This window comes from Geotrypetes seraphini, chromosome 9 (assembly GCF_902459505.1).
Source record: "Geotrypetes seraphini chromosome 9, aGeoSer1.1, whole genome shotgun sequence".
Lineage (NCBI taxonomy): Eukaryota > Metazoa > Chordata > Amphibia > Gymnophiona > Dermophiidae > Geotrypetes > Geotrypetes seraphini.
In genome coordinates, this window is record NC_047092.1 from 123,040,266 (window position 1) to 123,054,578 (window position 14,313).

Here is a 14,313-nt window from a genome sequence, read left to right on the forward strand (position 1 = left end):
AAAAGCCTAAAGAATATAACTTGAAAGGATACAAGGCCTTCATATTTGCAGCAGAAAAATCTACTCATGATTAGAGCCTTTAATGTCACTTGGAAGACAATGGGTGGTAACAGGAAGGTCATACAGTTTGCTAAACTTGAAATCAGATCTGGGATCTTTCAAAGAAGTGGTTTTAAAGATAAAAGAAAATTCTGGCCATTTACATTACATTATATTAGAGATTTCTATTTCGCCATTGCCTTGCAGTTCAAGGCGGATTACAAAAGAATTGCAAAAAACATATTACATGAAAAAGATATCTGGTAATTTCTAGTGGAGATAAGGAGTAGATGAGGTTGCTTTGGGAAATCGGGAAGGTATTGGGAAGTGGGCAGGAGCTAGGGTATTAAGTCGTTTGCAGGAATTTCTTGAAGAGTAGAGTTTTTATTTATTTTCTGAATGTTTTGTAGTCTGGGGTCATAATTAGTAGATTGGCGATTTGGTTGTTGAGTTTTGCTGCTTGTGTGGCTAGGAGGGCATCATATTTTTTCATACATAGAGGTTTTGAAAAGTTTGGTTAAAAAACAAGTTAAACATTTTTTTAAATTTGACAAAACCTATTTTTCTTATGGGATGGAAAAACTGGACATTTGCTAGACTAAGTGTACAGGCTGCGATGAAGACCTTTAAGAAATATAAGTTTTTAAAAATATTAGTTTATCTTGTGTTTTTTTTTTGTTTACCAAACTTTTCAAATCACTCTTGTATGTTTGCATGACGCATTAGGAATATGTGCAGCAGAGGTGGAAATTAGAGCAAAGCTCATAAAAATTCACTAAGACTCCTGAGCTGTCAGGTTAGTCAGGGAAATGCATTTGATAGCATGTCTCAGTGTATGTAAAATTTATCTCAACATACATAAACGTATGAATTACCAATGCATGCCATCAATTTTGGTGCTTTAAATTGTGTTAATACACACTAAAGAAATTTTATTTATAAAAATGTAAAACAAAAAAATAATGGGAAAAGCCATAAAATGAGCCAGAAATCAAATGAATGGTTTTTTTCTGTACACATTTTTTTCTAAGCAGAAGCAGGTTACCCCATATGTTGTAAGGAGACTTTCTATACTACTATTTGTGGTTATATTAAGACAGTGATTTGCCGTTAGTACCTTTGACAGCAAGAATATCTTATCTTTCTAGACTCCTAATTTTGTTTTACTTCCTGCTTGTCCTTTTTTTTTTAACCTTATTGTCATTTCAGACTTAGTTCACAAGACAACACTCTTGTTACAAGAAACACAGAGATAAAAAAATATATAGAAAAAAGGTGACTTATACCCAAGAAGTATCAATTTTAACCCTTCATTAGACCACTAATAATGGGGCATGGTCCAAAGGAAAAGTAAGGAGACTGCTACAAATATGGAAAAAGCCTAATGTGACACCATTCATACTAATACTATTTCTAGACTCAACACAGCTCTCATATAATTTTTTTTTAAATCAAGAAAATCCTTCAGTAGTTTAGGGGAATGAAAGATATATTCAAACCCCGCAAAGCTAACCAGGCATTTACATGGATATGTCAGCAGAAAAGTTGCTCTTATATTAATGGTCTCCTGTCTCAAAGATAGGTTTCTTGCAAATGCAAACATCTTTGCTCTTTATTACTAAAGAGTAAGACCCAATAAAACAAGCAGAAGGGAGGGGGCAAAAAATTTGGGTTTATCCAGATGTTACAAGAACAGCGAAGAATGTTTGTTTCTTTGGTGATCCCTATTTTGGAGATTAGGACTGTTCTCTATGCAAGCAAGAGGGTGCTGAGATTCTCCCTCTGAGGCAAAGGACAGCTGAAAAGATGATTTTCAAGACAGGGCATTTTGTCTTCAGCACCTAGTATTCTATAGTAATTTAAGGGCCCCTTTTACAAAGCCATAGTAGCAATGCTGCCGTGATAAATGCACCGAAGCCCATTCAATTCCTATGGACTTAATGCATTTACTGCTACTCTGACTTTGTAAAAGGGGCCCCAAGTTTTGCAATACCTCTGAAAAACAATGATTTGTTATGGAATGAGATAGCAGATGGTACAGAGAAGGGTGACAAAAATTATAAAAAGGATGGAGTGACTTCCCTGTGAGGAAAGCTAGGGCTGTTCAGTTTGGAGAAGAGACAGCTCAGGGGAGATGATGAAAATCAATAAAATACTGAGTGCAATGGAAAGGGTAGATGTGAATCGCTTGTTTACTCTTCCAAAAATATTAAGACTAGGAGCATGTGATGAAGCTACTAAGTAATAGATTTAAAACAAACCAGAGAAGAAACAGTGTGACAAGGTGGTGGCTGTTCCCAGAAGGATACTAGGCTGTATAGAGAGAGTCGTGACCAGTAGAAGAAAGAAAGTGTTGATGCCCCTGTTCAGGTCGATGGTGAGGCTCCACTTGGAGTATTGTGTTCAATTTTGGAGACCTTATCTGGCAAAGGACATAAAAAATTTTGAAGTGGTCCAGAGGAAGATGACAAAAATGGTAGGAGATTTGCGCCAGAAGAATGAGGAGAGACTGGGTATGAATACCCTAGAGCAGGGGTGTCAAAGTCCCTCCTTGAGGGACGCAATCCAGTCGGGTTTTCAGGATTTCCCCAATGAATATGCATGAGATCTGTTTGCATGCATTGCTTTCATTGTATGCTAATAGATCTCATGCATATTCATTGGGGAAATCCTGAAAAATTGACTGGATTGTGGCCCTCGAGGAGAGACTTTGACATCCCTGCCCTAGAGGAAAGGAGAGACAGGGAGATATGATTCAGATACTTGAAAGGTATTAACATAGAGCAAAATCTATTCTAGAGAAAGGAAAATGGTAAAACCAGAGGGCATAATTTGAGGTTGAGGGGTGGTAAAGTCAAGAGTAATGTTAGGAAATTCTTCTTACTCAGAGTGTGGTGATGCCTGGAATGCGCTCCCGAGGGAGGTGATGGAGAAGAAAACGGTGACAATTCAAACAAGCTTAAGATGAACACAGAGGATCTCTAATCAGAAAATAATGGGTATACATTGAAGGAACTAAGGCCAGTACTTGGCAGACTTGCATATGGACTTGAGTATATGGACATTCAGTTGAGGATGGGCTGGGATGATTAAGATGGGCTGTAGTGAGCTTTGATAGAGACTCCAGTAGATAGAACCTAAGCACATTACCAGGCACACTACCCGGCAGGGCTCTGGGTTTCTGGCCCAGAAATATCTAAGAAAAAGGACCATGTAAATTAAATTAATTTATGGAGCATGTATGTTTGAGCAGACTGGATGGACCTTTGACATTCAGGTCTTAATCTGCCGTCATTTACTATGTTACAATGTGGAATTACTCTAGAATTAAAGTCTGGAATTCATTGCTGGAGAATGTGATGAAAGTAGTTAGTTTAGCAGATTCTGCTTATTCCTAGGATAAGGGACATCAAATTTGTTTTACTCCTTTAAATCTTGCCAGGTACTTGTGACCTGAGTTGGCCACTGTTGGAAACAGAATACTGGGCTTGATGGACCTTTGGTCTATCCCAGTATGGCAACTCTTATGTTTATATGAGCAGATAAACTGTCTCAAATATTAGATAATGTGAGCTACTGTTAAGGCATCTTATTTTACTGTTAACTTCAATTAGTAACTGTCTCATTGCACAAAATGAAGCTGTGGGGGAGAGGGGGAAGCACAAGTTAGTTCTAAAATAACACATCTTAACAGTAGTCCACGTTAATAACTGTACCCTTAACTTTGTTTGGAATCTTTGAGATATACTTGTACATTGTGGAAACAATCAGATATAAAACTGCCTTGGGTGAGTCTTCTCATATAGGCAGTTAATATATCCCAATAAATAAACATCTTGTCAGTGTAACAAATTTTGAACTTGCTTTAACCATAATTTTTTCTTTCTGAACGCAGCTGCTACTTGTTAGCTTGTTCTTTGCCTGTTTCATTCTCAGTCTGGCTCAGTATGTGGCACCTCATTAACAGGTTTATGAGAGGAGGTGACTTTTGCCTGTCAAACATGACTCCTTGGTTTATCCTCTTTTGCATAGGCAGTGTTTCTGTTGCAAAGACGGGATTCTATATCATAGCTGTTGCTTTCCAGTAGTCACAAACTTTGCAGAAGGGTGTCACTTAAAACTCTCAACTCTCCCCCTTGTGCAGTGGAGAACAGCTCCCTCTTCAGTTTTTCCTTCTGTGTTCTACTCTGCTCTGCTTTCTTTTCTTATTTTTGGGAATTTAAGACATTAGTCATGAGCAAGTTTTTGGCTTACTGTTTTTCTGTCTGCTGAATGCTCTGGATCAGACGGTGGGTGAGTCTGCATCCAAGGCCACTCTCAGCAAATGTCCCTTTAAGGGACAGACTTTTTGGCATAGGTTTAGACCAGGGGTGCCCAAAAGGTCAATCGCGATCGACCAGTAGATCGCGAAGGCAACACGAGTCGATCGCGGAGCTCATCCTGGGCTCTGTGATAGACTCGCGTTGCCTTCGCGTTCTGCCTGCTTCCTGACGCCATAAAGAGGACGCAGAAGCACCGGGCTGAGCAGCCTTCTCCACCCGATGTCAATTCTGACATCGGAGAGGAAGTTCCTGGCCAACCAATTGCTGCCTGGCTGGCCCAGCGCTCCTTCGTCCTCTTTACGGCGTTGGGAATCAAGGAGAGCAGAACTCGGTGGCGGTGGCTTGGGGCCTGCTCCTGATGGCGGTGGTGGTGGCTTTGGGAGGGAGGGCAGGGAGAAAGAAAGACAAAGAAAGGGGGCAATTAGGGAGACACAAAGAAAGGGGGGAGGGAGACAGAAAAAAAAAGGAAAGCAGAAAGAAAGGAGGGACAGAAAGAAAGGGGGTATGGAGAGAGAAAGATAGACAGAAAGGGGGCATGGAGAGAGAAAGACAGGCAGAAAGAAAGGGGGCATGGAAAGAGAAAGACAGAAAGAAAGGGGGCATGGAGAGAGAAAGACAGACAAAGAAAGGGGGCATGGAGAGAGAAAGACAGACAAAGAAAGGGGGCATGGAGAGAGAAAGACAGAAAGAAAGGGGGCATAGAGAGAGAAAGAGACAGAAAGACAGACAAAGAAGGAGGGCAGGGAGAAAGAAAGAAAGGAGAGAGGAAGAAAAAGTTGGGGAGGGAATGAGATCTAGAGAAGAGGAAGCATACAGGAGGCTGAAAGAAGGGAAGAAATATTGGATGCACAGTCAGAAGAAGAAAGTGCAACCAGCGACTCATGAAATCACCAGACAACAAAGGTAGGAAAAATTATTTTATTTTCAATTTAGTGATCAAAATGTGTCCGTTTTAAGAATTTATATCTGCTGTCTATATTTTGCACTATGGCCTCCTTTTACTAAACCGCAATAGTGGTTTGGCTACCCCGCCTTGTACCTTTAACAAGGTGTTGGTAGTTGTAGTGGCTTACCATGGAAGATGGGTTGAAACATCATTCAAAAACTTCATCACAATTGAAAACCTATTTTTTTACAATGCCTTTTGAGCCAACATCCTCAAAATCTCAATTTTACTTAGACCAGAACAATCTTTTTACCTATAATATTTTGTAAATCCTCCCCTACCTCTTTCCCTCTTGTCCGCTGTTTTAGGTTTTATTTTGTTGCATGTCTGCTGTTTTAGGTTTTATTTTTTTACATGTCCACTGTTTTTTGAAATGTCCCCTTTCTTGCTTTTTATATTGTAAACCGCTTAGATTTAACTTCTATTGTTAATATTTGCAATATATCAAATAAGCTGAGCTGAACATATAGGTGCATCCTTACCTGGACGATTGACTAATCAGAACCCCATCAAAACAGGAAGTTGAGCATGCTGTACAGCAGGTGGTGGATCTTCTTCAGAAGCTTGGCTGGATAGTCAGCTTCCTAAAAAGTCAGCTACAGCTGACTCAGTGCTTGGAATATCTGTGAATCTGCTTCGACATGACACAGGGCTGTGACTTTCTTTCTGAGCCACACAAACAGAAGCTCAGGAAACAGGTCTTAGAGAGATCTTGTCCCTACCGAGCCCCATAGCCTGGCATTACCGTCAGGTGCCTGGATTGATGTCATTCTCCCTGAAAGTTGTCCCCTGGGCAAGAACGCATATGTGGCTACTCTAGGACTCTCTTCTTTCCAGGTGGTCACCGCAGCGGCACTCTCTACAGATGCAGCTCCCCTGGTCTTCGGGGTGCAAAATTCAGCTTATGTTGGTGGCTGCAAGGGGATGCCTTATCAAGGGGCCTCAGATTCACTTCATGAGTGACCCTCATGACAGATGCCAGCCTCAGTCAGAGAGCAAGTGGTCAATAGACCAGCTGGTATTGAGAGCCATTCATTTGGTGCTGAAGGAGTTACAATCTTTCCTGACAAGGAAGGCAGCCTGGGTGTTTTCAGACAATACCACTGTGGTAGTTTATGTAAAAAGACAAGGAGGCACAACAAGCGCTCCCCTACTCCTGGAGGCACAGATGTTGTTCCAGTGAGCAGAAGTTCACTTATAGTTCTTTTCAGCTGCCCAAATGACAGGAGTAGAGAGCATGCAGGCCAGTTTTCTCAGCAGGCATACTCTAGATCCGGGGGAGTGGTCTCTGTCCTAGAAGGCATCCACCCTCATTGTGCAGCACTGGGGAAGACTGGACATGGATCTCTTGGCCACAGCCAAAAGTGTGAAGGCAGTTCACTTTTACAGTCGAAGAGCCGAGCCAGACAATGCAGGGCTTGATGCCCTTGTTCAACCTGCTCATCAAGTTCCTGCTTAATGTGTTTTCCCTGGCCTGTTCATCCGCAGACTAGTGAGCTACCAGGGGCTGGTGATCCTGGTACTTCTGGACTGGCCCCTTTGGCCTTGGTATGCAGATCTGATATGCCTCCAAAGAGACAGATCTCTCAGGCTGCTGGTTCATCCTGGCCTATTCAGCTAGGGTCCAGTTCCTATTTAGAATCTAGAGCGCTTTGGTTTTTCGACTTGGCTCTTGAGCACACGGCTCTAACTCTTAAAGGTTACTTGGGGGTAGTTGTTGCAACTCTCCTTATAGCAAAGAAGCCTGCTAAGTTTGTAGCTTATACAAATACCTGGAAGACTGGAAGAGCAGGTGGAACTGGAGAGGGCTCCCATCCCGGTAATTCTAGCATTCCTGCAAGCTGGACTAGAAAATGGTTTCATCTCTCAAGGTACAAGTAGCTGGCCTCTTGTGCTTCTGGGCTCGGAGTGATATTCAGTCGCTGGGTTCTCACCCAGATGTCACTTGGTTTTTGAGGAGTGCACTCAGATTTCATCCCCCTGCGTAGGCTGTTTCTGTCCTGGAACCTTAACATTGTTCTGAAGGGTATCTTTTGGACTTTGTGTGAGCTCCTGCCAGACGTGTCTTGGATGTTATGATCAAGACCATGTTTTTGGTTGACATAGTCTTAGCGAGACGGATCTTTCCTGTAGAGAACCATTCATCAGGTTTACAAAGACCGGTGTTTCTCTCCAATCGGTCCCTTCATTTCTGCTGAAAGTGGTCTCTGCCTTCCACGTTGGTCAAGAAATTTGCTTACCTGTGTTTCATCCTATGGGTTTGCAAAGCAGGACAGAATGTAATGGAGGTTGGATGTGTGGAAAGCCTTACTCCACTATCTGGAGATGACTAATGACTCTTGCCTCTCCGACCACCTTTTTGTACTGACTAGCCAGTTGAGATGGGGCAAGCCAGCTTCCAAGGTTTTGATTGCTAGATGGATTCATATGACAATTTCTTCCTATATTGCCTGTAGAAATCAGCCTCCTATCTTCATCGCATCTCATTCAATTAGAGGTGAGGTTGCTTCCTGGGTGGAGTACCAGGCTGTTTCTCCTGATGTCTGTAGAGCAGCTTTATGAAGTTTTACAGAGTTGATGTGGCAGCTCAAGAGGATGCCTCTTTTGGATCCTCAATACTGCAGGCAGGCTCACTTGCCCCTCCCTAGACATCTGCACTGCTTTGGTACGTCAGCTATGGTATATAATCCTATGTCTTTGCTATAGAATGGAAGTTTAGGTTCTTAATCTTTTCTGTTATAAGACATAGGATTCTATATGGCCCGCTCTGTACAAACCTTTGATTCACCTGATTTCTGCCTTGGACATTACTGGTGTCCTTCTCGGGATCTCTTCTTCTGTTTCTGTGATTTAGCAGAGACAAAACTACAGGAACTTGAGGGCTCCTATTCCCTTTCTCTCTTTTTTTTGGGGGGGGGGTTTAATGGCTTCTACTAGTTGCACTTAACAGGTTGGTTCCTAGCTACTCATGTGCGTAACTTGTTCAGTGGTAATTGCTAATTGTTATTAATCATTGTTCTTTTCTCATAAGTTACAGAGTAGAGCAGAATATGGTTTGTTGCTGGAGAGTGTTCCCTATGCATTTCCTTCTCTTTTCTTCTATTTCAGTGGAGTTCAATTGCGTTGGCACTAACTGAAGAGGGAGCTGTTCTCCACTGTACAAGGGGAGGAGTTCAGAGTTTTGAGTGACACCCTTCTGCAAAATTCATGGCTACTGGGAAGCAACAGCTATTGTACAGAATCCTATAAGGTTAACAAGTATTCCAAGTAAGACCTTCTAAATCCAAGCTCTCTTCCTTCAGTGTGTCTGCTGCTACAGAACAGGTTAATCTATATTGCTAAGGAACATGTTAATCTAAATCTTTAGTTCTGTTTGTTTTGAAATGTGAAGGATGCTAGGAAGTTCCAACAAATGCTAGGAAGTTCTTCTTCACCCAGAGGGTGGTGGACACCTGGAATGCGCTTCCAGAAGGGGTAGTTGAGCAGAGTACGGTTTTGGGTTTCAAAAAGGGATTGGACGAGTTCCTAAAGGGTAAGGGAATCCAGGGGTACAATTAGAGGGTTACTATACAAGACAAAATGCTCTTGAGTAATAGATCACTACAGGTCATTGACCTGGGGGGCCGCCGCGGGAGCGGACTGCTGGGCATGATGGACCTATGGTATTTAAATATGAAAGAAGTTTAACAGCCAGCGAAACATAAACAAATGTGTCTTAACAAAATGTTTTTCCTTCTTTCCAATTTGAAATAATGCTTAACCAGATTGGGGACAGATTTGGTTTAAAGAAGAACTGCTATGAAGAGTATGGTGCTGGGGGCTTCCATTGGTAGATTGGGAGCCAGTGTAGATTTCATACCTCATGAACAGTCCATTGTGACAGCCCAAGTTCATCAAGTGATGCAGGAAAATAGCCAGGAATAGAGGGTTGGGTACAGATCCTGTGATTTAACATTTTTGCTCATGAACCCAACGTTTGATGTGGTTGCAGCTTTTGTGAAGGGATTCCCATTTACCAGTATGCTTCACATGTAGCCCAAAACAGGCAATTTTTCCATAACTGTCAGGGTATTATACTCAACTTTTCATGCTTTCTTTTGAATCTCCTGCGTTTGTTAAAGAACCATATTTGTTATATATTAGTTTTGGAGTCTCATCGGTACAATTTGTTTTTTCTCATGTTTGCATGAAAAGAATACTACATTTTTAGGAAGCTCTTCACTAATTTACCATAGATACTTAGCCCATTTTCTGAAGGAAAAGGAAGTCTTTTGAGAACAACATGGGTGTGTCTATCCCTCCTCTCCCCTCTCCCTGCCATTAACTTTTCAGTCAGTGGCCTATTCATTTCAAATGCTCTGGATAGGGGAATATTGGGCCTCCTGTGCATGCATACTTTGTTTCCTTTAGTTCTAAGTGCAACTTAATAGTGTTTCTGTTAATTTCAAGGGACCTGGCACCTTGTTGTACCAGTAATTGTTTTCCTGCAATAAAAGTTGTATGTAGTGATGGCATTACTTTGATAGCAAAGTATACTGTCAAGAACAGGTTATATGAACAATATAGTTTTTTTATGGAAGATGGAAACGGACAGAGGGAGAATGGAGAATCAGGCACAATTCTTGAAGTATGTTTGGAATCTAGTTTTTAGGCAGTACCTCATTTTTTTCTTTTAATCTTCAATCACATGGGCAGCATGTGCCTTCTGTCTGACCCAGAAAGACTTTGTAAAAGGCCTTTCTTTTGTAAACAGAGCTTTACTGAGGAACTTCAGAAAGGAAGTTGTTTGTGTGTAGAATCTCTTATGTTCTTGGAAGGATACTTTTACTTATACTGAATCTTTCATGGATTCTAGTACTTGGAAGTACAGTTATCGGACAGTAAAGATGCTGGAGCTGTTGAAGCACTTCAAGAAAGTTTTTAGTAGTGAAAATGAGAAAAAAAACCCTTATACTTTTTGAAGTTATCGGATACTTGTCTGGTAATTTTAGAATGCTGCTTGAAGAAATGATGAAGAAGTTTAAAAAGCCCCAGAAATGTACCTGTTACCTTTGAAGCAATTTTAATTTTTGGTAGGTCAGCATTTTTTATTTTTATTATTATTATTTTTGTTTGTATTATGAATGATGCTGCATTTGTATCGTATACATGAAGATACTACTTAAGGGGAGAGAGTCCCCAGGGATGGGCATAGCAGTGAAAAATATTAATTGCCTGTACACTGAAAGAGTACTTCTGTGAGGAAAATGCATTTGGATGTTAGGTTTTGGTACTGAAAGTGCACAGTGTTGTTAAAGGTAAACGACCTTTATGCTTATAAAGTCTGTTGTGAGGACACTGTTGGACAGTGCAGATGAGGGCTTACATGACCCGTAAGCACTGAATCTAGATAAGAGTAGGAAGAGAAGCATAGAATAGAAAGAACAGTTTGCAGGATTTCATCAACTATGTATGGTTTAAATAGAGATAAGATGAAAATTTTGCTGATTGTAAAATATGCACTGAGCTGTAGCTAATTGGGAATGAGGTATTCTGGTGATTTATTTTACTGTCTCAGAAGCTTATGGTAAAAAAGAGGGTTTTTTAAGAGCATGAGAATAATGCTTACATTCTAGAGCAAGGGTTCTTAAATTGTTGGATCCCACACCCCTTTAATTGATCAATGGAACCCTTACACCCCCTTCCTAAACCATGTGTCCACTATAGTGACTATTGATGACTACATATGTCAAGATGTCATAGTTAAAATTATAATGATACATAAATTGTACATATGTTACCTGGGCAGATTCCTTTGAAATCTGTATTTATAACTATCTTCATTCTGCCAAGGAAGTTTCAGTAAATTGCCTCAGATTTCAGGCCCATTCTCTGTACCTCATTTGTCTTCTTTGGGTACATGCACCACTAGTTAAGAACCCCTGTTCTATAAGAAATATGACTTGAGTTTTCAGGGCCCTTTAGTGGTGATTAATTTAGAGGTATAGATATTCCTACTGCAATTCTTTTGCCATTGTTGCTATTTCACATATAAAGAATTCCACTGTGCAATAAATATTTAGTATAGTCCCTGTGCAGTCTCAGAGACTACCAGCTGCTTTTCAAACGCTTGTGTGGCTTTACTTAACTAATTAAGATAAAATAGTAGAGAGTTTTAGTTAACACTAACTCAGCAGTACTGAACAGATTCATATTGCCCCAGGCATTTTTTTCTAGAAATATATTGTATGATATTGGATCTAAACCATGGTTATACTATATCATGCTTCTAGAGCTCTCATCAGGTCAGACTAGTGATTTCAATTAGAGCTCCAGCATGTGACAATACTCATAGCCTAGAAAAGGAAATCTTATACAATTTAAAAATGTATTTAGTAAGTTTTTTTTTTCTTGGTTTTGAGAAGAAATAAAGATTGTGTTGTGTAGTAATGTTTGAGTAATAAAATACAGGCTGATGTTATAAAGTTTTTTTAAAAACTTTCTTTTGTGGTGCTTATATGACTGTCTTTTCATTAATAAGAATATTCTTTTTAGTAGCTTACATTTTTGCTATATTGTACACTGTTCTAAATGATCACAAAACAAAAATCCCAGAATTTACTTACCAAAATGTTAGAATACTTTGTCTGTATGCCAGGTTTATATAGGATGGAAAGGTCAAAAATGGAGATCCAAGCAAGATAGGGAAGGCAAGCTGATCTCCTTCGTTATTTCTTTACACTAATCTCAGTCCAGTAAACCTGCTCCTTTATCAGACCAGTTGGTGAGAGAAATGTCTTGTGGAAGTGGATTTACTGCTTGAGTTTTCCTGTGCTTATAATGTAAATGGGATGGTCCTTTTGTGCAGCTGATGTGATTGGACATTTATGAACAAGACGAGAGATCAATTAGATAAGATGTGTAAAAGATTGCTGGTTTCCTAAAAGGCTTTCTTTACCAAGCAGTACCATGTAAAAGGTAGAGAAGTAGACACCTTTTTTTTTTCTTATTCATTATTCTAGCTTAAAAGCTTTATTTTTCAGGGTGAAAGAAATAAATTTCCTTTAAGAACTTCTTCCCTTCTCCTATTTCAGACTTGTTTGATGTAGCAGCTTAAGCGTATGAGTTTTTTTATATCCTCATTTGCCCTCCGAATTAAAAATGGATTTGTTTGAAAATTGTGAATGTTCTTAAGAAATGTTTACCTGCTTTGTTGTCATGCCTATACCCAGAGGATCTTCATTTCTTGTCCCCACCTCTCCTCCCTTTAGTATTATGCTAGCTCAACACAGAGGGAAGCAATAAGACCCTGTACTAGAGAAGCCAAATAATCCTGATCTTATTGGATAGGCATGGGACATGCTCATCCTATCCCATTTCCATACAGCTTTGTTATATTGCAACTTGGCTTTTTACAGTATACTGCATAAAACTGTACTGTTGGGGTGAGTTTTACTGCCGTTGTGTACACAAGTCCCATGTAGTAAACATTTTTGCTGTAGATGCAAAATGTGAAAAACTTTAGTGTATGGACACCAACTATATTAAACTTTTGCTAGTATATATTGCTAGAGATAGCAGTTTGAAAAGGAGCTATGAGGATGGATTAGTTTAGCTGTTTTACTTAGTTATGAGTGCAAAAAGTTTGATCGCACGTTGCACATAAGAGGATCTGGGAAACAAGTACCCTGATTGTTTTCAAATGAAAACTGTTGAAGCCCTACTGTGAATAATATTAATTTTGACCAATATAATGCTGCTTTAATCACTAAATCCTCTCTGCTGCTTTTCCCTTTTTTCAGGAACAAATTCCCCTCCCCTCTTTTTTAACCACAAGAACATTTTGATTCAAGTTCAGGCAGAATGTTAGTATGCCAAGATCATAAAAGCCCTGGTTTGGTAATTTGGTAGTAGACTGTGTGCCCTAAAAACAGGTGTTCACCCATTATTGAATTGTAAAGAATAGACGAGTAGAAATCAGTAGAAAATGAGTGTCTGATACTGTAAAATACAAAGTATGAAATGGGAGATTTTGTCATGAAAATTTGTTATCTGCTATATAGCATAGGTGGGAAAACTATTGTATGAACATTTTGCCTAAAAACAATGTATATAGCCGATTGCCGAAATACACATTGAGGTGGTCTCTGCTTCCGCATCAAGCACCAATAACGCTCATTGGGATAGAAGAAGACAAGCTTAACTTTAAGAAACACAAGACAAGATACTGCCAGGCATTAACAGGAGCAAAAAAAAAACAGTGTTTTTCTAAAAACATTGAACAAGCTGCAAATTTAACCAAACAACTTTTAAAATAGTAAACAACCTATTGCAAACCCTATAACAGAACCAGCCCTCCCAGTTGCAACTAACTTGCAATGATTTTGCCACATATTTTACCAAGCAAAATTAAAGGTCCCATTAAAGCTCTCGCCAGCTAATGAAGAGAACACTCTCTCCCCCACCATGCACAGCCATCTGGGACTCAGACAACCAGGTCACAGAGAAATCTCTTGAAAAAATCCTGAAAGGCCTAAGGCCTACAACATACCCTCTTGACCTCTGTCCAGCAGAGAGTACAACAAACAACCAGAGGCCTCACTGAAGGGGCCATTAAAATTTTTAACTTGTAGCTTGTGGAAGGGTAGCTGCCAACAACACTAAAAAGAACTGTGATGTGCCCCCTACTGAAAGAACTCCCTTGATGAGGACAAGTTTGAAAACTACCAACCAGTTTCCAACATTACTTTCTTGGCAAAACTTATAGAATGGACAGTCTGCATTCAATTCAGTGACTGGCTACATGAAAGTAATTTACTAGACATGTCAATCTGGCTTCAGACCTGAGAATGGAACAAAGACGGTTCTTGTGTCCCTTCTTGATGATCTGCACAGAAACCGTGATAGGGAATTTGCCTCAATATTAGTGTTACTGGATTTCTCAGCAGCATTCAACACCATGGATCATAATATCATTCTTACAAGACTGGCAGAAATAGGTGTCTGTGGCACAGTACTTAAAATATT

At 40.0% G+C, this 14,313-nt stretch overlaps 1 protein-coding gene across 4 annotated transcripts in view; it reads left to right on the top strand.

The window, feature by feature from the left end:
• GIGYF2 (GRB10 interacting GYF protein 2) overlaps positions 1-14,313 on the top strand; it is a 674,098-nt gene that overhangs the window by 248,799 nt on the left and 410,986 nt on the right. The gene's annotated exons all lie outside the window — the stretch shown is intronic.